At 37.8% G+C, this 26543-nt stretch overlaps 1 protein-coding gene across 16 annotated transcripts in view; it reads left to right on the forward strand.

Moving 5' to 3' along the window:
* Window positions 1-26543, forward strand: part of CADPS (calcium dependent secretion activator) — a 550474-nt gene that overhangs the window by 121460 nt on the left and 402471 nt on the right. The gene's annotated exons all lie outside the window — the stretch shown is intronic.

Raw genomic sequence — 26543 nt, forward strand, 5'->3', positions numbered from 1 at the left:
CTTCCCTCCAGTAAGGAGAGGAGTTTGGGATTTAGACTGAAGACTTTCATACTTCAAGGGCAGCATTCTTCTCACTGGTTGATGCTGCCTTTCTTAGACTTTATTGTGAAGGTGTCTTAATGCTGTTAGAGAATCTGAAAATTGTTAATCCCTTTTAATAGAAATACAGAATAGAATAGAAATAGAAAAAGAGGAGAAAGAGAGAGAGAGAGAGAGAGAGAGAGAGAGAGAGAGAGGGAGGGATGGATGGTGGGAGTCGAGGCAGTAATAGTTTTATTAGCACTAGTTTCTGCAGGTTCTATTGTTCACCAGGCACTGACCATGCTCACACTAAGGCTTTTCAAGTGACAAGATGTCTTTTGTCATGAAAGCTGTGGGCCGTTCCTCTCATGGTCGTCTCCATGGAGACAGCCACCAGATCAGGGAGAACTAAAGAAGATGCCTTGAAAATCAGCCCTGGCTCCCCAAATGGCCACCCCTCCTCCAACTGTGTTTTTTTTCAAAGCAATGTCTGTTTCTCAGGAAGGATGACGGTTGCCCGAAGCCTGGGGAAGAGGCAAAATAAGGATTTCAACTTGAGCTTTCAGATAGATCTTGATTCTACCGAGACCTTCCAAGCAGCCCATGTGAATATATCGAGAAAGTTGAGACGGTTATAAAAATGGAGGAATGTAAGATTAGTGAAAGAAACATGCCAGAAATTCAGGAATTCAATTCAAATCTGAGCACTCTGTTGACAATGTGCCAGGTTCCATAGTAGGCAGAGGGAGACACAAAGACAAGCCAAATCAGAATGTGTAGTCCATCAGGAGGTTGCCTTTGTGGGAGGGTCATCTAATTCCAGAAGCAAAAGGTTAAAAGGGTCCTGAGACTAATTTTTATTTTTTAAAAAGTAGATGTTTAATGACACTTTTTTGTTTTAATAAAAATCTTCATTTTCCTCCATTCTTTTCTTTCCAAAGAATTATCCCTTATAACAAAGCATCAAAAAAGATGGGGGGAAGCCGGGGGAAACAGCTGCGCCAAATAAGCCAAGGTATCAGAGGAACAGAGTTTCTAGCAGAAAAGGAACTTAGAAATCCTAAATCCCATCCCTCACCCCCATTATTTTACAGGATGAGAAAGCTAAAGGTTGGTTACTTGCCCAGACACATATTTGGTGTCTGAGACAGGATGTGGATATAGTTTTTCTTGATTTCCAATCCAGTGCTCTATTCAATTCATCAGGCCAAGAGTGGCTGAGAAATGCACATTTCCCCACATCTGCCAAAAAGCATGGTCTTCTGATTTTTCAATAATTTTACACTTTCTCCATAGGGGATTTATCCAAAGAGTGGAATTTGCAATCAAGTGGGAGAAGGGGGAGTTAGCTTTTTATTCTGAGCTACCATGGCTAATTATGGCTTTTGCCCATCATAACCTCAGAATAATTATTAATTGATTGGAATATTCATTATTGAATCTGATGTATCAAATCATGTCAGTGAAGCCTACCCGGGCAGACAGGATCTAAAATAACAAATACAGGTAACAAAGCAAGCACTCAAAGTCACATTTTAAAGCCAGGTCAGGAACCTAATTAATTGATTGGAATATTCATTATTGAATCTGATGTATCAAATCATATCAACGAAGCCTATCCGGGCAGACAGGATCTAAAATATTAAATACAGGTAACAAAGCAAGCACTCAAAGTCACATTTTAAAGCCAGTTCATGAACCTAATTAATCATGCCTTTTAAAGCAGTACAGGTCCAGTCAAGTGGGCAGCAAATCCCATTCCTTAAATGACTGGAAAGGCTAGATCATATCATTAATGGCATAACCAATTAATATCTCAGAAAAGCAAATGGGCTCACAAAAAGCTAAGATGCATTCATTAAAGACGGGTCATCACAAGGTGACCTTATCCTTTTGCTGGACAGATTAATCTCAACTAATGAGAAAAGTACAGCAGGTGTAGTTTATTTTGGAACAAAGCTTTGGCTTGGCTAGAACATTGGGCAAAACTGGGTAAATTGAAATTTAATATGGATTTAATTTAAAAGTTACAATTTTAAAAAACAACCCTGTCCTATAGTAGAGATATTAAACAACACTGTCACATGGGATAATATTCTAGGAACTTCTCTGCAAAGTCTCATGGGAGTGGGAAATATTGCTTTGGTTTCAGATCCCTAACTGTGATCTTGGAAAAGTCATGCAGCCTCCCTCCATCAGCTTTATGGTGATAGGAGAACATTGCTTTGACTTCATAGTTCCAGAATGCTTTGCTAATATAAAGTCTGTGAAAAGGCTCATGGGATAGTGGCTAGAGACTTGGCTTTGGCACCGAGTTTCCTCCTCTCTGGTACAGAGAAGCTGCAGATTTGGATCAGCAGAGGAAGTTTTTCTCCAGAGCTCTCTCACAGATCTGATCAAAAATATATTTTGTTGTGGTTTTTTATACATCTTCTCAACTCCTCTGTTCTTTACATCTGAAGGAAGAGAAAAGATCAATAGGGATATTTTGTTTTTGTTGTTCAATCATGTCTGACCCTTTGTGATCTCACCAAGGGTTTTCTTGGCAAAGACACTGGAGTGAGTTGCCATTTTCTTTTCCAGCTCATTTGACAGATGAGGAAACTGAGGCAAATAGGGTCAAATGACATACCCAGAGTCACACAACTAGCAGGTGTCTGTGACCAGATTTGAATTCAGATCCTCCTGACTCCAGTGCTGGTACTCTATCCACTTCACCATCTAGTTGTCTGATTTAGGGGCTAGAAAGTACTAAATAGAAGGAAGGTAAGAGGTCTGGCAGAGGAGGTATCACATGGGGCTTAAAGATATCCTGAGGCTCTAATAAGCAGAGGCCAGAAGCTCTCTAGGCACAAGGGACTGAGGCAGGATATGGAGGCTTGTTGACTAGAAATTGAAAAGGAAGAGCAGGGCGTGACTTTGAGACCTTATGTATACTTCTTTTATTTGCTTTCAAAGGGAACATATGTCGACTCCTAATATTGGCCGGTTCCAGCCTAATCTCATTGGTCAGTGGAGTCTTGCAGCAACATATTTGACTCCTACCGTCACCTCTAACAAGTCGCAGAAATTATGAGCCCCAATGCAGCACTGAGGGAGTTCCCTGCTTCTGAGTCACCCCCAAATGTCTTTGCATTGCCCTTGGTCTGGTCTATCACAGCAGCCCTAGACAGGAGATGGGACTGGAGAGCAATATGAGCAGGGACTCAGGACTCTGGGAGGTAACAGTAGCCACTGCAAGGCTGCTCTGAGACACTAAGTCAAGGCAGGGAGGGAGAGAGGGGAAGACAGAGACAGAGACAGACAAAGACAGAAAAAAATGAGAGAGACAGAAAGGACAGAGACAGAAGCAGACAGAGAGACTGACAGAGAAACACAAAGAGACAGAAACGGTGACAAAGGCAGAGAGAAATGGGAGAAAAATGACAGAGAGAAAACCGACAAAAAGACAAAGAGACACAAAGAGACAGAGAAATGAGAGACAGAGGCAGGGACAGAAAAAGAAGAGACAAAGAGAGAAAAATCAGAGAGAGAGAGAGACAGAGACAGAAAGACAGAGGCAGACAGAGAGACCAACAGAGAGACACAAAGAGACAAAAACAGTGACAAAGACAGAGAAATGGGAGACAAAAATAGAGAAAAATGACAGAGAGAAACAAAGACAAAAAGACACAAAGAGACAGAGAAATGAGAGGCAGAGACAGAGACAGAAAGACAGAGACAGAAAAAAAGAGACAAAGACAGAAAAATCAGAGACAGAGACAGAGACAGAAAGACAGAGGCAGACAGATCAACAGAGAGACACAAAGAGACAGAAACAGTGACAAAGATAGAGAGAAATGGGAGACAAAAATAGAGAAAAATGACAGAGAGAAACAAAGACAAAAAGACAGACACAAAGAGAGACACAAAGAGACAGAGAAATAAGAGGGAGGGAGGAGGGAAGAGAGAGACAGACAGAGAGAGAGAAAGAAAAAATAAAGGAGGAGAGGGGGGGAAGGAAAGGGGAAGAGAAATATATAGAGAGAAATGGAGAGAGAGAGAGAGAGAGAGAGAGAGAGAGAGAGAGAGAGAGAGAGAGAGAGAGAGAGAGAGAGAGAGAGAGAGAGAGAGAGCAAGCACTTCTGAGTCTCACTAGGTGGCCCTTCCAGGCTCAGAACAAGATGAGATGCATTTTAAACAGCACATGCAAATTCAATTAGAAATGGTTCCCTTCATCTGTGGAGCTTCTCATCCAGATTTCCCACTAATGGCCAGGCTGAGCTGACCCAGTTGAAAATCCAAATCGGGCTTATTTTTAGCCTGTCTTTTCCCCCCAGCCCTTCCCCCCCTCTCTCCCTGCCTTTTCCATTCGGGCTGATAAATATCCCAGAACATTATCTGGCGGGCTGTGGAGCCCCTGTGGCAGCCACTCCATAGATAAAAGGCTCATTGTGTCTGGGCTCATGTATATTCAGAGGGCCCAGGTGCTCCCCAGACTCCCCTGTCTGAGTCCACTTCAGCGAGGAGCTTTCCCCAGTTTCCCAGCCCGGTCCCCGGGCTCTCTGAAGCTCTCTACTTTCCCATTCATTCTCATTCATACATTCATCATTTCATTCTTATATTCCACAATCAATCAACAAGCATTGCTTCAATTCAAAGGCTCCCTTGGACACAGCTGAAGGATTAAAATATAAAAGTGAGATTAGCTTTCTCTGGAGAAGTTTAATTTTTCCTAGCTCACCAAACGCTGTCCGTTATTATTTTTATTATTGTTATTATTAGCCAATCTTTGAGAGCGAAGACTATCTTTTGCTTCTTTTTGCGTTCCCAGGGCTCAGAACAGTGTCTGGCTCCTAGTAGGTGGGTAATAAATATTTATTTACTATTGTTTTCCTTTATTAGACCCAGGAAGCCTTTTCTAGCTCTAGATTTATAAACGTAGAATCTGGAAACTCCCTTCTGGCTCTGGATATTCGATTTTTATTTTTGTCTTTGTAGCCCAGGCCCTACCACTGTGTCTTATATAAAATAGATATTTAATAAATACTTGCTGGATTTAATCAAATTTCCAGTTCCCTCTCTGGATGGAGGCCATGACTTCTGGCCGGATGAAACAGCCTGCAGCCAAGGGAGACTCTCTACAAGCCCCTGGTGGTCCAGGGGATTTTCCCAAATCTCACGCACCCAAGATGTAGCATATTTCCTTGGATGGTTCTCAAGATCTATGGCGCTCATTGCATGATTCAGAGGGTCCCTCCTCTTAGACAGGGATAGAGAATAAACCATTTTATTGCTATTAGACATTTGTGCAGGAAGAAATTCCTTCTGAGAATTCTATCCTCTGAGAACTGCCCTAAGTACTGAGAGATAAAATGTCCCATAGCCCATAAATGTCAGAATTCGAACCCAGGTCTTCTTGTTTTAAGGCCCACTCTTCTCCACTCTACCACAGATGCTTCTCTTGCTTTTCTATTTTCTTTTCTCCCAATCAAAGTTGAGCTTCTTGAGGACTGGTTCAAATTTTTTTTTCATTCTTAGTGCTTATTACTGTTGCTGGCACACAGTAGGGGTTTAATTAATGTTTATTGAATGAATGCAGAGATAAAGCATTTATTAAGCCCTTATTCATGTACCAGGTGCTATAGATCCAGAAAACAAGGTATCTCTGTTCTCCAAGATATACTGTGGTTGGAAAAACAAAAACTAAAGGGGAACTGAACAGATGGGGAGGGGGACAGGGAAGGTGAGGAAGGTTCTGGTATAAAGATGGAACTAATCAATGGGAGGATGCTCCGGTGGGGACTACCTTTGAGGCCATATTTGACAACATATTTAAACAAATATCCCTGTGAGTCACTTCACCTCTCTTCTGGAGTTCTCTGGAAGCAAATTTGACTCTTTTCTGCTTGTCCTCCTTGTCTAGAACACTGCTCTTGTCTCCAGAAAGGTAACTTGCCATCCACAGCAGCAAAATGCAGTACATAGAAAGCAAAATCCCGCGATGCTCTTAACAATCCTCAGGGTGCACCTGCCTGTTATCTCAGTCTTTCCAAACTAATCCATCCTGAAAGGTTGGAATTCCCATCCACTGCTCAGGCTTCCTAGGCTAGCTGTGCCCTCCCTCCCCCTCTCCCCTATTTCTGAGACTTCTATCTACTGCTCAGAAGCCAGCAAGGCTGGGCGTGGGCAGCCACTGATTTTCAAATGATTTTCTAGGAAGTGAATGTTGTGTGTTTGTCCTAAAGGCAGCCATGTGACTCCCCTGCGCTCCATACAGAAAGCATCTCCCTTGCTCATTCTTTTTGCTTTGCTGGATAGGGGAAAAATACTTTTATGTCAAAAAACTGATGGTTGGACTTTCATTCTCTTGTTCATTCAGCAGGTCTGAACTCCTAGGAGAAATTAGCTTTTGCTCTCGTTTTAATAGAGTAAAAATAGAGGTGCTTAATAAATGTTTATTAACTGACTTTGTGTGCGTGTTCCTGTGATGTAGGGCAAACAGTATACATAATGGATAAAATGCTAAGTTTGGAGAGGAAGATCTGGATTCAAATTCTACCTCACACCCTTACAAAGAAACATAGGTTTAGAAAGCAGGGAAAATTCAAGCTCACTGATCCAAGGCCTTCTTTGAGGAATGAAGAAACAGATTCTTTGAAAGATTGAATACTTATCTAAGTAAATGTCTGAGGTAGAATTTGAATGCAGATCTTCTTGACTGTAAATCCAGCATGCTATCCACTATCCCACACTGCCTCATCAGTTCTAGCCATGTGAAATTAGGCAAGTCTTTTAAACTCTCTTAGCCTATTTCCTCATCTGTAAAATGGGGATAATAATAATACCTACCTTCTCAGGTTGTTGTTACTATCAAATGAGATAATATTTGTAAAATACTTAGCACAGTGGCTAGCATATTGTAAGAACTATATAACATAAGCTACTACTAGTAGCAGCAGCAGTAGTGGTATTGTTCTAATTCTCATTATTATTTTTATCTTGGCTTTTTCATTTATTCCTGTGTCTGGTATGACATTAGGCAAGTCAGCCTACCCCTTTGGATCTTAGATTCTCCAGCTGCAAGGTGAGGATGTTGGACAAGTTAGGGAGGAAGGGCGATCTAGTAGAAAGACTTGAGTTCAAATCCTACTTTTGCTGCTTTGAGCTTAAAGCCATATCAAATTATTTCAATTTGGAGATAGTTTTCACATCTGAAAATGAGAGGATTGGTTTAGATGACCCCTGTTTCCTTCTGGTTTTAATTCTATGATCCTGTGCCCGGGAGGTACCTTATATCCCCAAAGCTATGAAATAATTAGCTTTTCGCTAATGGGGCTGTTACCTACTTCTTGGTTCTACTTTGGAATCATTTCTAGTACAATATTTTGTAAATTAGGATTTGTAAATCATGAAAGATGTTTTGCCAGATCATTTCATTGACTTTCTCAGGTCTTTTCCAACATAGCCTTCTTTCTGATCAGTTGTTTTCCCTTCTCCATGTTTTTCCCCACTTTGGTGCACTCATGGCCAGCCCCATACATCATGTCTACAAACATAACCATCAATTATCATTTCCCTTTCTCCAGTAGAATATAAAACTCCTTGAAAGCAGGGGCTGTTTCCCTTCTGTCTTTGTATCTTCAGTGCCTACCATAATTTCTGGCACAGAGAAGATACTTTAACAACTTACAATAGCCATCATTTATAGCATTTTAAAGTGTACAAAACCCTGGATTTGTTTGCTCATTTTATCCTCACAATATCCCTAGGACATAGGTGCTCTTATTATATACGTTTTATGGAGTTCAAAATCAAAATAAACAGAGGTTAAGTGACTTGCCCAGTAACCTACAGCTAGTAAGTATCTATGGCTGGATTTCTATTCCAATCCACCACTCTATTCAGTCTGTCTCCTAGCTGTCTTGGACACCAAATTAATCTTCCTTAGCTTGGTTAAAGATCCACCATACATCATAAGAATGTGAAGTTGAGGAAGTGATAAATTATTTTACTCTGATACAAGGCCATTTAATGTTACATGGAATATTGGCGCAAAATAGCATAGGGCTATTTCTGACATTGGAGATACAAATCCCTGGATTCAGACTCTGGATAAGTCATTGAAATTCTGGCCTTTCAGGTTACCAAATAACTTCCTGAGGACTTATTTACCAAGCCAGAGATTATTTGGGATCTGATTTTGAGTTATGAAGGAGCCTCCCACCTCTATGAAGAAATCACATGACCTTCCATTTCTTTATGAACTCGTTCTATCACAAGGACAAAGACTATACAGCAGGGTGGGGCAGAAGAACTGCTATAAACTCCCTCTAAGTATGAACCTGGTTCTTTAAGGCATGACCCTGAATTTCTTTCTTGACCCCTCTGTTCCTTTGGTCACACATTCAATGGCAGTAATAAATGAAGATTCCCTCAAAGGACTGTGGTGAGGAACGCAGAGTGTTGGAGATTGTCCAAGAGGTTCAGAACTTAAGAAAGGTTTGGTTTTTTTTCAAGATCTCTCCCTTGTCTTGCTAAAGCAAAGCGACCAGTTATAGGGCCTTCCTTTAAATGAATAGCAAGTGTGAATGAATTCTGAACTTAACTAAAATGAGCACTCCCAAGAGACTTTGGGAAAATGGTGTCTGGGGAGAATCAGCAAAACTTCATTTGGAAAATTCACCAGCTTTGTAAGCATGGCTTGAATGGTTGCTGTGGGACTTATATTGCACCAGAAATCTAGGAATGGAGAAGAAGGAAAATGATTTTTTTTGTCCTTCACTGCTGTGTGAGAAGGCCCAGTCAGAGGATCCTGGTTCTCAAGCTGGAGGCCATCTTGTCTAATTTCTTCTTTTTATAGATAGACAGAAATGAAAAAAACAGTGGAACATAAGAGCAAGGTTCTTATCACAAAAGGCAGAACAGACTTGGTCAGGGCATGAATGTAGATGCTGTATTTTGGGCCTGTCCCATACTTTTATTTAATGATCAAACATGTATTGTTATTGGCATAGGGAACTCCCTGTAAGGGTACTTCCTCTACCAATATAGATTAGCACCTGCTCTGTAATTTAGGAAAGACATCTGGGTAGTACAGAGTGCCAGACATGGAGTCAGAAATACCTGAGTTCCAATCAGCCTCAGATTAAATGTGACCTGAGCAAGTCACTTAATCCTGTTTGCCTCAGTTTCTTCACCTGTAAAATCAGCTGGAAAAGGAAATGACAAACTACTCCAGTATTTTGGCAAACAAACCCCAAAAGGGGTCACAAAGAGTTGGACATAACTGAAAAATTATGCAATAACAATAACAAGTGTAACTCAAAATATTGGTTAGATAGTTCCCTGAGAGGATGAGTGACTTGCCTAGTGTTGCATGGACAGCATCTGCCTGACACAAAACTCAAAACCCTGGTATCTCAATTCATTATTCCATACTGCTTCTTCCTATAAACTTACTTTTTCCACTTTGGGATTTAATTACTTGTCTCTGTTTTATCTCCTTTTCATAACCTTCCTGAGGACAAGAGCCATAGTACTTTTTTGTGCCTAATTTTTTTATCTTCTTCAGAGTTCAAGACAGAACTTATGGATGTGTGAGCTTGCTAAGGTCAGTAGTCTCTCCTATCATTGCACATCCAACTGAACAGGCATTTTTAAGTGTCTAAGCCAAGTTTATGGAGAAAAAAACATTTTTAATAAACATCCAACTCCATGTCACTATCTGACCAATGTCCATTCTCCATCCACTTAGATTTCCTTTTGTGAATTGCTTGAGTAGTCCTCTTTGAGAGAAGCATTGAAGAGGTTCATATTTGTCTGAATCTTAATGTCATCAGCACAAAGTTTGCTATAGATTGTAGTATATGGAAAACCTCATTATCTTTTGAAATGCTGATAAAATGTAATCTTGAGGATAAGAAAAAGTTGGGCATTTTGGTCTTTATATACTTAGTGCCTGGCATATAATAGGTGCTTAATAAATGAGTAAATGTGTGAAGATGAGGTTTCCATTTGGATTTTGCACTGGATATCCTTCATGATGCTGTAAATGCTTTAATCAACTATATCTGTTCCAGTCAGACATAGGATTCACTTTATAATTGTGCTTATTGCACCATTACACATTATCTTTGTGATTAAAACTAATAATGAATCATATAGGATGATTTAAAATGTAGGGAAAATAGCTTGTTAGAAGAGACTTCTATCAAGTCACGTACATTTTTAAAAATAATAAACCAATAAATATCTCTTTAAATCTCTCCATTAATTGTTTAATAAGAATATTATTTGCTCTAGAAAATCTGTGAAAGTCTACCTTTTAATCCTTTTATTCAGGACAGCTTTCTCATATTTACATCAAAGATTCCCTTGATATGCACACATAGGCCAGTTTCATAAAGAGATAAGAAAGGAGGCATCTGGTTTTGCTGATATCTTTCTAATTCCTTTTAGTTAGCTATTTTCATAACACCGGCTGGGATCTTTTTTCTTTCTTTTGAGATCTTTTCCTCCTTACAATACCTTGGAAATTGGTTCTCAATTGCTTTTAAAATTGTTCTATCTTCACCACAAATTCCTTCTATATTTATTTAGTCACGTCAAATTCTTCTTTCTGACTTTCTTTTCATTAAATACCATTTCCACTTTTTCCCAGAGCATGTTGTGTGCCGAGATGTTACAGTTCAATTCCATTTTTATCAGTTGTAAAATTAGCTCTCCTTAGAAATGCTACTACATGTCTCTCATATCTACTTGCTGTTCTCTTTCCTATTTTGCCTATACAAGGTCCCAGGATGACCAGGCTTAATTGGATCTCTTATCAAGATTTTGATAAATTCATTTCCCTCTCCATTCTTCATTGTTTCATGAGGAAATACTATTTATTATTTTCTTCTGTCATTGTCACGTAGTATTTTCCTCCATGAGCTCAGACTCCAAACTAGTGTTGCCCTTATCTGCTACAGCCTTCATTTGACAGAAAGATATGTTAATGATTGACGTGGTTTCTAAGTCCATCTGTATTCCCCTTTGTTACAATAGTATAGACACTGTGACCTTCCTTTAATGAGTAGAAATAATTACAGTTATTATGTTTATTTTTTCCATTTCCCTTTTTGCAGAGTCAATTGAAATACTCAGAATCCATGATTCTATGGGCATAGGGATCTCCTTCCAACAATTAAGATAATATACTGTCTATAATATGTATTATGTTTTAAAGAATTACCAAGGTAGACACATAGAGTTTAAATGACTTTCTCATAGTCACATAGTATCAGAAGTAAACTTCAAACCTAGGTTTTTCTTCTTGATCCCAGACTATTTGTTCATTATACCATTATACCATAAATCAATACTATAAAAAGGTTTCATATTAAATTTCTACTATTTGCGAAATTATAGGGGTAGGAATAAAAAGGAAATGCATGATGGGAATACAAAGATAAAAACTGGCCTTGCTCTCAAGAAACTTACATTCTCTTTGCTATATGTCCATGTAAATAGTTAAGGATATAAATAACAATTTGGGAAGAAAAAAGATTACAAAGAAAGTTATGAAAAAATCTGGAGATATCACTTGGGCTGACTCTTAAAAGAATCTAGGAATTTGAAGAGAGAGAGAGATTAGGAGGGAATGCATGTCTATTAGGCATAGGAATTAGGGGTTGTGAAAAGGACAATACTATTAGCCAAGTGTCCTATTAAGTTACTACAAGAACCCAGGGGAAGGTGAAAAATATTTAAATTAGAATGATGGCTTCATGAGTGAAAAGAAGGGGAGTGCTTTGAGATATGTTGGGCAGCTAGAATTGAATAACTGATTGGATTTGGGGGCTTGAGGGAAGGGAAAGAGTCAAGGATGATTCAGAGGTTATAAACCAGAAAGACTGAAAGAATGACTGTGCCCTCAACAGAAATAGGGAAGTTAGGAGAAGGCATGGGTTTGGCCGGAGGACAGTAACGAGTTCTATTTTGGATATGTCTAATTTGAGATGCCTATGGGATATCCGGTTGCAGATGTCCAACAGACAAATGCTAATACCACATTGATGCCCAGGAGAGAGAATATGTCTGTTTAAATAGGTCAATTTTGAACTATTCCAATTGCATTTACTGTCTTTTCATCTTTATCTTTTTTTTTTTTAAATTGCTGCTGATTTTTGACCTTTGTTCTAATTAGTCAATAATCTGACTGAATATAGATAAACTGTTCTGAAATGACTACTAGACTGGAAACAGGTTACTTCCTGTGCTTTAAGATAAAGTCAATTTCATTTTTTAATGATGTCATCTGGTCATTTGTCACATCCTGTGCCTTCAAGCATCCTAGACTTAGAGCTGGACGAGATTTACGGGCTCTCTATGTGGTCATTTTACAGATGAGAAATCTGGCTCGGTGAGGTTAAAATAATCCTGAAGGTCATACATGTGGCCAAGCTAGGATTCAGAGCTTGTTCTTCGGATTCAATCTAGCATTTCCTCTCTCTGAACCTGTTGTCAAACTCTTCTTGAAGGAAATATTCATCAGCTACAGACAAGAGACATATGAGTAGTGTCTAATGAAATAAAATGGACTTAAAGGTTCTTTATGAATGTAGAATTCAGCTGAATTGAAAAATTACTTGGTTTCAATTTATAACGTTCCAGTGAAATGTCTGAGGGGATCTCTGCTTGTCCTGGACTATTTACCATTTTACCCTTGACTTGGATAAAGGCCTATGCAGTTTGGGGGTAACTTAAAGAGGGAAATAGGTAGCACACTGAATGATAGGATCCAAAAAGATCCTGCCCAATAGAACAGCTACTGAAAATGAAATTAAATTGAGATTCTTAACAATTAGAGTTATCCATTTAGAGTTAGGTGGGGTGCAGCTAGTCAGATTGGACAACTGAAGGCAGAAGGGTTTGAAAACTGCCTTAAGTATTTACTAAGTATTTGCTTAGTTCTGTGTCTTATAGTGGTCAGTACTTACCACATACGTGTTGATTGACACCATCTTGGTCAAAGAGCCTAACCTTTCTAAGCCTTATTTACCTTAACTATAAGATGAGGATAATGATCACAGCCATATTTATGCCAAAGGGTTTTTGTGAATTAAAGCATTTTACCAACTCCAAAAGGATGTATGGAGTATGGATGTATATTGTCCTTTTTCACATTTCCCAAGTAATTACTCTCCTTTTACAATTATACCTTGTTCATTTTAACATTAATGTTTTAATATTTTGAATTCCAAATTCTTTTCCTGCCTTCAGTCCCTCCCTCACTTACTGGAAAGACAACCAATATATTATCAGTTATATATTTTCACATTAGCCATGTTGCCAAAAATAAAAAGCCAGAAAATAAAGTGAAAAAAGTACCGAGCAGTTTTTTTCTCAATTATAGGAGTTTCAAGATCAAAGAATCAACACTGTGTAGATTATCACTCCTCTGGCTTAATATGTTTGCTGATTGATGGAAAACCAGGAAAACTATGGGCCCGACCAATTAAGCCTCTTTCAAGTCTCCTTCTCCAGATGCACTACCTCCCTTGCTGTGCTAACAATTTATTTAGAGCTGGGTAGAGAAAAAGTTATGTGCTTAGATATCTGCATCAAACTCTATTCCTTTTTTTCTGTAGCATCGATGTACTTTCATCGATGGTGCCATTAGCTACAAGCTGCTGAAAAAAAGGCAATTCAAGACTGTGCAAGTTAGCTACTGAAAGTATCTTCAAAAGAAACTACTGTGAAAAGGAAGGTGTTCCGTCATTGAAGCACATCCCCTTGAATTGTACAAAGAGACTTCTTTTTCGGGAAGCATAACCCTTGAAAACTAGACAGGACTGCTCCTAGAATAGCTAATTGTTGTGCTATAGGCTTCTTGTCTTCTGATCCCAGATTGTCTTGTGCTATTTCCCAGATGGTCAGATTGTACTTACTACAGCTGAGTTTCTTTCCGTGTTTCAACATTGCCATTGTCCTAACTCCTAGATTTTATGATTTGTCCTTTACCTAGAATTATAGCCACTCGACTTGGTTTCTTCTTTTCATTTAATCAGAGGCACTTAGAGGAATATGTCTTTTGGGGTACTTTGCCTATCAAGCTCTCACTTCCCAGTTTGATGTGTCCCATTTCCAGCAACTAGGTAGGACTTGAATCAGCAATCTCAACCTTTCTCAGTCTCAGTTTTCTAATCTGTAAAATTAGGATAATTACAAGGTTGTCATGAAAATCAAATGAGATAATATTTGCAAAAGTGCTTAGCACAGTGCTCACCCTCATTGGTAACATTTCAAAATTTTGAAAGTTTAAGCTGGCCATTTGATTTGTCTTTAGTGACCCTGGTGAAAGATTTACAGGAGTCAACATGTTAAAATGGGGCAAGAACTGATTATGGAATCTGAAGATTTGGGTTCAAGTCGTACCTCTGATTCCAACATGTGTCACCTTACATAGTCATTTAATCTACCTAGGATTCAGTTTCCTCATCAGTAAAATAAAAGGATTAAGCTAGCTGGCCTTTGAGATTTCTTTGAGCTGAACAGCTATGCTGTTATTAACATAAGTCTTTAGAACACTTGGTTTTATTAGAAATAAATATTCTTTTTTATATTTAATAATTAATTATTGTATTAGGACCAAGATTCTCCCCCATTCCCTATTTCCCCCATTCTCATCCAGCAACCAACCAGAATGGGAAATCTCTCTTAGAGATTTACCCAGGCCAAGATCTAATCAGACAGCAAAAGAAATTCTAAGTAAAAATTATGGTATATTCTACTCATTATATTTACTCAGTTGAGGAAAAAGGTGAATTCATCCTATTATTAAGAAAGGTGACATGGAAATTGGTGTTTCTTTGACAAAGATTTAAGTGACTTAAGTCAGGTATTCTAAGACTTTCATTTTCATATAGCCCACACCAATCAATCTGGTTGATTGCCACCCTTCAGGAACATCCCAGGGCTGTGATCCCAGCATCACTTTGGTCTAAGAGAAACAGTTAAATGACCATCTTTTTATTAATAATTTGCTGATCTTATTTTATTAATAAAATAATGTAATTACCCCAAAACTATGTCTCTTGAATCTTTTTAAATATCACAGATTTTATATACCCAAGTTCTCCTATGCCCCACAAACACAACTTGCCAAAAGCAACATAGTCAAAGATACTCTATGCTTAAACAGGTAAGTTCTTGGAGACATAGTCATTCCCATCTGAGTCAGTGCCACTTCCTTGGCCCAAAGAGAAACTTATTGCATCCAATAATCTTCAGTGCCAACCTCATGATGATTGTTTTTCACTCAAATGTTGCAAACCTTTCATTAACACTAATTAGGGCATTTACTTGGAGTCAATCTGTAAAAAGAAGCCTGTTACATGCAGGGAAAAGTTAACTAGAGATCTTTGGTGGTAGTAAGAAATTGAAGAAAGAAAATTCAAAGTGAAATACACTCACTTCCCATGGGATGCCATTTAATCCCTGGCAATTACATTAAGCTCCATATTAGATGGAAGGTTGTTCCAGGGACAATCCAACCTATGTTCACCTACACATAATGCTGGAAATCATATCTAAGATGTTGTCTTGCCAGTGGTGATAAAGCCACAGATGTGAGAAAGAAAAAATCATTTAGGTAGAAAGAACAATGGTTTTTGTAGCAAAGAAAAATGTCCTTCTGAAAGATAAAACCAGAATTAACCTATAATCAGATGAACAAGTATCCTTTTAAAAGTAAATTACCAGTGTCCAAAAATGTTTTAGGGGACTGCAAACAATCTGTACCTCTTTTCTAATTGAAGGAGTTGGAATAAAACAATATTCTATTCAGTTGATTGAATTTGATTTGTACTCCAATGGTACTTAGGTCAGGAGGAGAATTATCTGTCAGATTGACTAATGTGTAGGGTTTCATATTTACTTTTCAAGATGACTGCTGAAGGAGAAGGTGACTTGGAGTTTCATCTGTGGAGATACACACACACAGAGGCACACACACACACACACACACACACACACACACACACACACCACACACACATACACATACGAGTGTGTTGCTTCCTTTTCTTAACATCCTAAAAAAATTCTTCCAGAAATGCATTACCTTCTCCAGTGTTATGATCCTAGACCGCCTTCCCCCATCTTCTGTACACTCAACACCCTGTAAAACACTCATCCAAACTCATACTAGGAGTTGGCAGTTCACTCTGGCTGAATCCCCAGGTATGCTGCTTCTGAGATTTCCAACTTTCCATTAATTCTCATGAAAATAACTCCACTAGGATCAGAATGCAATTTCAGCTTCCTGGAGGGACAGGGTAAACATTGGCAATCTTTGAGAGATGGAGAAGGATGTTCCCAGAAGCTTTCTTGCATCAGCAGAGCCCCTGACTGTGTACAGATGATACCACTTCCTAGAACTGGATGTCACAAAAAGAGGTATTAGTTTATTGGAGCTTCACTATAGGGTCTTCAGTTTCTCTGTGTTGGGTCTAACTTTTTAATATCTTCTAGTATAAAATTAGGTAATTTATTAAATCTTTTTTTACTAGAATGATGGGGGGAAGGTCGTTAGGTCCTAATACAAGAGAAAATGTTTTATATAAACTTAACATGTAGAAATCTAAATAGAGCTACTTGAAAAAAAGATTAATTGTACAGTTAGTTGCTTTTTAAAAGAACTTATGGAACTCTTTAATGGCCAAATACTGGATCATATTTAAAATAATTCTCTTATCAGAAATGGTGGGATTTGATTGCAGATATTCCTGACTTTGAGGTCAGTTCTCTATCTACTCTTAGTTGGGAATATCAACAAAAATGCAATCATCTCTGCCCTTGAGGAACTTCCATTCTACTGGGTTGGGTGGAAGGGAAGGGGAGATAGTTGAGGGCATAAGCAACAATATCTGGGTCAATTGGAATTAGGAGGTATCACTTGGGTTGACCTTTATGTACATCTAGGGGTTCCAAATGGGAAAGCATTCCAAATTGGATAGTGAGGCACATGGTACAAAGGTGTGATGTATTGGGTATTAGTAGCTTAACTTGTCACTGAGTGTCAGGGAGAGGTTAGGAATCCTGTAAGGTTTGTTTCCTGAGTTTAAATAAAGACTGCACCATATCTCTGTTTGCAAATAAGAAAACTGAGTCTCTTCCACATTCATTTCACAAGCTAGTACTCTGTTTGAAAGTGGGCTGTCTTGGAGTCCACTGCTTGGAGCAGTTACCCTGTGAGAGATCACACTGACTGGGGGCTGGAATCTGATTTGTTTCAGAAAGCAAAGCAGTCTACCCTGAGGGCATTGACTGGGCATCTGGCAGCAGCTCCATCTCCACCTCCCTTTTAGGAAGCAAAAGGAAGCTGGGTTTTCTGATGCCCTTTGTTTGTTCATATGCCCTTCAGTTACTGGCTTGTGAAGAACGGAGAACTACCCTTCCCACTCTCCTCCAAATATTGATGTCTCCACATGTCATAGTTCAGGCAATTACTATCCCTGGTATTCCTTTGGATGAAGAATCTGGATTTGAGTTATTCTAAGTTTCTGGAACACAAAGTCCTTATTTAAATTCAGATATAGTTCTGTACATCTTTCTGTCTCTGTCTGTTTCTCTTTGTGACTTTCTTTTTTCTCACTTTCTTCTCTTCTTTCTCATCTTCTCTTTCCTTCCACTGGGACTCGCCCCATCCTGCCCCATTGCTCCTTTCCCCACACCCCAAATCTATTGAAGCATTCTCTAGAAATGTTTTTCAGTTGCATGATCTTGATGAGCCAAGAACATTATTGACAGGGGGCAAAGTAGGTGATTTTCACCCTGGAGGATCTTATAAGGTCACTTTCCATTGTTCCAGGAAAATCCACAGAAAAAGTCTCTTTCCCTTGGAATGCCCTTCTGTATACATGGTGATGTCCTTGGCAGCTGAAAGTGGGGAGTCAGACAGCTCCTTAAACAGTGACAGATGGCCCTCTAGACCGCAAGGCAAATAGAAAGGACGGAAAGACCTTTGGAAACTCAGATGTTAATCAGCTATTCCTCTGTCTCAAGATTGTTACTTCTAGGTCTTCTTTCTTCCATCTCCTGTGCTTAAAAGGATTTTCACTCCCTTCTACCCTCTTCTTCATCTTTGAGATTTCACATCACTTATATGGAGACAAATGTGCCCAGTCACCAAAAATCTTTTTTCCACAGCAATACTTGTGTGGCCTGTTTTGTGGGAAATTCTCTCATTATTCTAGGGTGACTCTGAATCTGGCAGGTTTCTATTTTTACCCACATGCACTTATTTTAAAAACAGTACAACATAAGTGAGCTTGACTGATCATCAGAGTGAAAAAAAAGTCACATTAATGTGTTCAAGTTGCAGGCAATGTAGCATAGTGGAAGGGGCTCTCTGGATGTGGTATCAAGGGACTTGAGTTAAATTCCAACTCTGATTCTTCCCAACTCTTGTGACTCAGGGCAAGTCATTTAACATCTGAAAGCCTTTTCATCTACCAAGTGGGTACAATAATCATTTAACTGATGGCTGCAGAAGATAACTTTGAGAAAAGCATTTTGGAAAACTGATTTATTTGTTCATTCATTCATGATAAGCATTTATTAGTCACCTGTGGCACAACAGATCATAGAAACAGGGGGTGATAGCAAAACATCTTCTGAATATAATGATTTATATTCTATCTGGGGAAAAAAAGTTAATGCCAAAGTAATTTCTGAGAGGGGAAAACTATATTAATGAGCTAGCTAGCTTCAGGCTACATCATGGACTCTTGGCCTTTTGTCTAAGGACCAAGCTAGGTATGTTTAAGAGGTCAGTCATTAAGAGATTCATCACCAGAAGCACCACATGATGATGAAAGTTTGGACCCCAACAACCTATCAAAGTCATCTTCTGACGGTCTGGGAAGAGACCATGAAAACCACAGATTTGGAAGTATAGACAAAGTGCATTGACGACGTTTGACAGGAGAGTAGAGGCAATTATATTCAGTCAACAGACCCTTTTATACATGAGTCTGTTGCCTGAATATAGTCACCTCCACACTCCACTTCACATCGCACCAGAGAACCAACGGCATTGAGGAGTTTCTTCTTATTTCTGGAAATATCCAACTACATCCTTCCTGATGGCACATTCATTGGCTACATCTGCCTGGAATAGAATTCGCCAGGAAGAACAAATTGCTAATAATACATAATGAAAATGAAGATGTATTCGTAAATTCATGGTATAAAATAATCAAAGAAACACTAGTGTTCAAATGAATCACCGGCAACTCTTGAAGGCAGGGAAATAATTATTTATTAAGCACTATGCACGTGGTACATAAGAAGAGGATTAAAGAGCAAAGAAATTCTGAAAAAATCTGACAAAATCCTTACAAGTAAGCACAAACACTGATACTTAATGACTTTGGTACAAATTTGAGTATAGGAAAAGTTGACAAAACTTTAATTTGGAAGCTAAAAACAAAAATGACCAAATGTAAGTAGAAGCCTGGTATCTATAATATCGTGACTTTCCTTTGAAAAGAAAGTTAGACGGCACTAGACACAGTAAGTAGAAAATGTTATTTTAAAAGATCAATTTGATTATTCTGGAGTTCCAAAGAGAAAGGAAATTACTAGTTGCTCATTTGTGAGTCATTTCTAAATCAGCTGTAGGGGGGCCAAGAAAACCCCAAATGGGGCCACATAAAGTTAGACATAACTGAACAAAAACAACAACAAAAAATACCCACCTCCTAATGTTGTTTTTAGATTTAAATGAGATAATTCCTATAAAGTGATTAAAGGACTCTACAAATAGGAATATAAAATGCTGGGGGGATGGAGAAGGAATGTATTTTTAATGCCAAAATGTCAGCAAGAAGTATTTTTTTTTTTTTTTTTTATTATATATATATATATATATATTTTATAATATTATCCCTTGTATTCATTTTTCCAATTTACCCCCCCTCCCTCTATTCCCTCCCCCTGACGACAGGCAATACCATACATTTTACATGTGTTACAATATAGTCTAGGTACAATACATGTGTGCGAATATCACTTTCTTGTTGCACAATAAACATTAGAATCCGAAGGTACATGCAACCTGGGCAGACAGATGTTAGTGCTAACAATTTTCATTCCCCTCCCAGTGTTTCTTCTCTGGGTGCAGCTACCTCTGTCCATCATTGATCAACTGGAAGTGAGTTGGATCTTCTTTATGTTGAAGATTTCCACTTCCATCAGAATATATCCTCATACAGCATTGTTGTTGAAGTGTACAGTGATCTTCTGGTTCTGCTCATTTCACTCAGCATCAGTTGATTTAAGTCTCTCCAGGCCTCTCTATATTCCTCCTGCTGGTCATTTCTTACCGAGCAATAATATTCCATAACCTTCATATACCACAATTTACCCAACCATTCTCCAACTGATGGACATCCATTCATCCTCCAGTTTCTAGCTACAACAAAAAGAGCTGCCACAAACATTTTGGCACATATATGTCTCTTTCCGCTCTTTAGTATTTCTTTGGGATATAATCCCAGTAGTAGCGCTGCTGGGTCAAAGGGTATGCACAGTTTGATAACTTTTTGGGCATAATTCCAGATTGCTCTCCAGAATGGCTGGATTCTTTCACAACTCCACCAGCAATGTATTAGTGTCCCAGTTTTCCCACATCCCCTCCAACATTTGTCATTATTTGTTCCTGTCATCTTAGCCAATCTGACAGGTGTGTAGTGGTATCTCAGAGTGGTCTTAATTTGCATTTCTCTGATCAGTAGTGATTTGGAACACTCTTTCATGTGAGTGGATATAGTTTCAATTTCTTCCTCTGAGAATTGTCTGTTCATATCCTTTGACCATTTATCAATTGGAGAATGGTTCGGTTTCTTATAAATTTGGGTCAGTTCTCTATATATTTTGGAAATGAGACCTTTGTCAGAACCTTTGTTTTTAAAAATATTTTCCCAATTTGTTACTTCCCTTCTAATCTTGTTTGCATTAGTATTATTTGTACAGAAACTTTTTAGTTTGATGTAATCAAAATCTTCTATTTTGTGATCAATAATGATCTCTAGTTCTCCTCTGGTCATAAATTCCTTCCTCCTCCACAAGTCTGAGAGGTAGATTATCCTCTGTTCCTCTAATCTATTTATTATCTCCCTCTTTATGCCTAAATCATGGACCCATTTTGATCTTATCTTGGTATATGGTGTTAAGTGTGGATCCATATCTAATTTCTGCCATACTAATTTCCAGTTTTCCCAACAGTTTTTTCCGAATAATGAATTTTTATCCCTAATGTTGGAATCTTTGGGTTTGTCAAAGATTAGATTGCTATAGATGTATCCTTTTTTGTCCTTTGTATCTAATCTGTTCCACTGATCTACCGGTCTATTTCGTAGCCAATACCAAATGGTTTTGGTGACTGCTGCTATATAATATAGCTTTAGATCAGGTACACTTAGACCACCTTCCTCTGAGTTTTTTTTCATTAGTTCCCTTGCAATTCTTGACCTTTTATTCTTCCATATGAATTTTGTTGTTATTTTTTCTAGGTCATTAAAATAGTTTCTTGGGAGTCTGATTGGTATAGCACTAAATAAATAGATTAGTTTGGGGAGTATTGTCATCTTTATTATATTCGCTCGGCCTATCCAAGAGCACTGAATGTCTTTCCAATTATTTAAATCTGACTTTATTTTTGTGGCAAGTGTTTTGTAATTTTTCTCATATAATTCCTGACTTTTCTTTGGTAGATGGATTCCCAAATATTTTATACTCTCAACATTTGTTTGGAATGGAATTTCTCTTTGTATCTCTTGCTGTTGCATTTTGTTAGTGATATATAAAAATGCCGAGGATTTATGTGGATTTATTTTGTATCCTGCCACTTTGCTGAAATTTTGAATTATTTCTAGTAGCTTTTTAGCAGAGTCTTTGGGGTTCTCTAAGTATACCATCATGTCATCTGCAAAAAGTGATAGTTTGATTTCCTCATTTCCTACTCTAATTCCTTGAATCTCTTTCTCGGCTCTTATTGCCGAGGCTAGCGTTTCTAGTACTATATTGAATAGTAATGGTGATAGTGGGCAACCTTGTTTCACTCCTGATCTTACTGGGAAAGGTTGCAGTTTATTTCTATTGCATATTATGCTTACTGACGGTCTTAAATATATACTCCTGATTATTCTAAGGAATAATCCATTTATTCCTATACTCTCAAGAGTTTTTAGTAGGAATGGATGTTGGATTTTGTCAAATGCTTTTTCTGCATCTATTGAGATGATCATATGGTTCTTATTAATTTGATTATTAATATGGTCAATTATATTAATAGTTTTCCTAATATTAAACCAGCCCTGCATTCCTGGAATAAATCCTACTTGATCATAGTGTATTATCTTGGAGATGATTTTCTGAAGTCTTTTTGCTAATATCTTATTTAAGATTTTAGCATCAATATTCATTAAGGAGATTGGTCTATAATTTTCTTTCTCAGTTTTCGATCTACCAGGTTTAGGTATCAGTACCATGTCTGTGTCATAAAAGGAGTTTGGTAGGACTCCTTCATCCCCTATTTTTTCAAATAATTTATATAACATTGGGGCTAATTGTTCTTTAAATGTTTGGTAGAATTCACATGTGAATCCATCTGGCCCTGGGGATTTTTTCCTGGGGAGTTGATTAATAGCTTGTTCTATTTCTTTTTCTGAAATGGGACTATTTAAGCAACTTATCTCCTCCTCTGTTAATCTAGGGAGCCTATATTTTTGGAGAAAGTCATCCATTTCACTTAAGTTATCAAATTTATTGGCATAAAGTTGGGCAAAGTAACTTCTTATTATTTCTCTAATTTCCTCTTCATTGGTGGAAAGATCCCCCTTTTCATTTGTAAGACTATCAATTTGATTTTCCTCTTTCTTTTTTTTGATCAAATTTACCAAAGGTTTATCTATTTTATTGGCTTTTTCATAAAACCAACTCTTGGTTTTATTTAGTAATTCAATAGTTTTTTTACTTTCAATTTTATTGATTTCTCCTTTTAATTTTTGTATTTCGAGTTTAATTTTTGGTTGGGGGAGCAAGAAGTATTAATGGGCAAATACTTCTGACATGGTTTTCAACTAATTTTCATGATTATCAGTCAGAAAATATTAACTAACCAACATTTAAGCTCTAAGAAAATTGCCTTAATTATTATCCTTAAAGTGAGATCTATCTAAGTTAAAAAACAAATATGAGAGTAATCATCTTCCCTGGTCATAAATAAATTTGATTATTTTCAAGGCATAGAGGGGTATTGTAGCTTATGATGGAACAGATGTTAGTGATAAGGAAAAAGATTAATTACAGACTAGTGGAAATGGTTCTTTTGAAGGTTCCCTTTAGTACTTACTTCTCCTTTCTCCTAAATAAATTCTCATATTGACAATAAGACAATTGATCAGAAAGAATTGATTAAACTCCTACTATGTTCCAGAAACTGAGATTCCAAAGGCAAAGATAAAAGGATGTCCCTGTCTTCAAAGACCATACATTCTAGAGAAATGACCTTTCATTCTATTCTACTTCTTTTCACAAGACAGAGCATTTAGTAAGCACTTTCTGTATGCCAGACACCATGCTAATCATTGGGAATACAAATACAAGCATTCAACACAATCCCTGCCCTCAAACATGTTAATGATTGAAGATAGTAGATAAATGGCAACTGGAGGAGCATGCACACTGATGGGCAAAGCTGTGTAGCATGGAGATGGTAGGGGAATATCTACTGAGGAGTCCTGGCTCTAAACGAGATAAATTGAAGATTGACTTATCAGAGTCAGATTGCCCAGAGTCAAAACCCCAAGTGTTTGTGGGTAAAATTTAAGGATAAAGGTGATAATTCAGGCAAAGCGTAGTTTGAAGAAACATTGTCATAGCTTAATATTGTCATCATGTGGTTGCTTAAAAAGAAGACCAGTGTTTCCTAAATTAAGTATCTTCTATCCAATTGTTATTCCTATCTAAGCTTGAATCTTCACTCTGATTCTTTTGTGATCACTTTACTTTTCTGGGCCTCTTCCTCTCTAGCCCTTCTTTTATGTTGCAGGGAGCATCACTAGACCTGGAGTCAAGGAGTCCTATGTTCAAAGCTTGCCTTGAATGGCCATAGACAAGTTGATTACGCTCATTGAGCCTCAGTTTCCTGAGTAAAATGGGGCTAATCATCATGCTGTCCACCTCATATTGTAAGGAAAGTATTTGTTAAGCCTTAAAATGTGCTATATTGATTTGAGTTATAATTCAATCTCCCACCACCACCATCATCATCACTGCTATCATCAGCCTTTTCTCAGTCTACTCTTTTTCCAAAGCCCCCTAACTCATCTCTGAGCTCCAATCGTTTTCAACTGTGATCTTGAGTATTAAGTTATTTGCATTAATCTTCCTGAGACATTAATTTGATTGCATCATCCCTATTTAAAACCTTAAGTGGTTCCCCAACATTCTATAGGTCCAAACTTTTAAGAGGCTATTTAGTCCTTGGCAATTTGGGTCTATCTAAATTTTCAAATATGCTTCCAACTTCTCTCTCATCCGAACCCTCCACTGCATCAAAATTTAGTTCAATACAATAATAATTAATAATCATCCCTTATGTGCTAATCACCACTCCCTGAAACAATCTTTGGAGTTTCCTGTATTCACATCTATAATATTTTAATTCCATCTGCTTGAAAGAACCTTTCTCTTAAATTCTAATATCAATTTGTAAAAATGACAAAGATATCCCACATTTGTATAAGGCACTCGTTCTCGGTATTTTTTTGTGTCCCTGGGCAAAGTATGTTAAAAGTCTATCATTGCCTTTTCAGAATGATGTTTTTAAATTAAAGGGAATTTTCAATTTCAGTTTGAGGTTCGTGAAAATAAAGATGTAATTTTCCCATCCAAGTGAACCTTTGGTGAAAAGCTTTGAAGTTTGTAAAACATCTGCCTCTCACTTTTCAGTGTGGTTTCTTTAAGCATTATTATCCTCATTCTACAGATGAAGAAACTGAGGCTCAGAAAACCCATATGATCTGCACAAGGTCACACATGCCAAAGTCTCCAAGGTCACTTTCATTTATCCAAAAAATAAATGAATGAAAAAAATATTAAGTTCTAGTGAATACTAAGGAGATAATTTTAAAAAGTTAAATATTTCTTGCTTAATGAGGAGCTTGATAAATGAATAGATGGATGGGTATGAATAAATGGCTGAATGAACAAATGGTGCTCAAATCAGTCAGTAAGTTAGGACTAGTATGCCAGGCAAATGACTATATGTTATTCCATAGATAATGGGATTTGTTGAAGTCTTTTGAGCTGGGAAGATACTTGATCTAGCCCATCATTAGGAAGATTATTTCCAAAGGTTTGTGGTGAATGGGTTGGAGAAGTAAAAAAAAAATGTGAACCAGAAGGACAATTCAGAAGTGGAAAGTAGTCCAAGTGAGGGGTAAGGACCTGGATTATGTTGGTGACTTTGTAAGGTGGGAAAAAGGAGTGTATAGATAGGTAGCATGGAGGTAGAAATGTTGAGACTTGGCAAGAAATTGGATAGAAGGGATGGGGGAGGGAGAAGCTTTCAAAGAGTTGAACTTGCGTGACTGGGATACTGTACCATGGAGAGATATTGTGACGGTAAAATTGCTGGAAATTGCCAATTAATTGGATGAGATATGATAGGGACAGAAAAGCATTGGACCTACGTGACTAAAAAGTTAGTGAGGATCTCAGCTGGATGTTACTCTGTCTCTCTTCTAACTCTGATATTATGTATGCACTTGGAAGAAATTTTGTGTGCTACAAGGGACTGTAAGTTGCTTAAGATCTAGGGTATAGAGAGCACCAAGGAGCTTGGCAGCAATTAATCCATGCCCCAGTTGATGGCAAAAGTATCCTTGAAAACATCGTCTGAGGCTATGTGATTGGGTGTGCTTTTGATTGAGGTCATGGGACCTCATAATTAATGAATTAATGGTATGGCTTTATTATTTTGGAAGCCATGAATCCTAGTATATTGAAAGGTCCCTTGCAAAATACATATTCTAAAACCAGAGAAAACTCTTCCAGCATCAGAAGTTTATTATCTGTGTGATCCTTTGACAAATCATTTCTTTCTTTATTTTACTTTATGGGAACAATAATAAACTACCTCACAGGGTTGTTTTTAAGTATCAAAAAAAAAAAAAAAAAAAGATAATATTTAAAGCATTTAACACATGTGCATGACCCATAAATTGGTTGCCATATAAGTGGTTATTTCCTTTTCTTTCTCTCCCTTCCCTTCCTCATCTCTTCTCTTCTATAATTAATAGCATTTTATCAGATGGACTTTTTATTATTGATATTTTTATCAGTTTAGAAGTCAATCTGATTCACTGTGAGGTGAATCACAGGGTTTGGGCATTCAAAACTAAGGCTCTTAACCTCTTCCCTATTGTTGCCTGCCTCCCCTGAACCTCCATTTTATTTCTGGGACATGGTTTGCCTTTACTTTTCCA

This window comes from Sminthopsis crassicaudata, chromosome 1 (assembly GCF_048593235.1).
Source record: "Sminthopsis crassicaudata isolate SCR6 chromosome 1, ASM4859323v1, whole genome shotgun sequence".
NCBI lineage: Eukaryota > Metazoa > Chordata > Mammalia > Dasyuromorphia > Dasyuridae > Sminthopsis > Sminthopsis crassicaudata.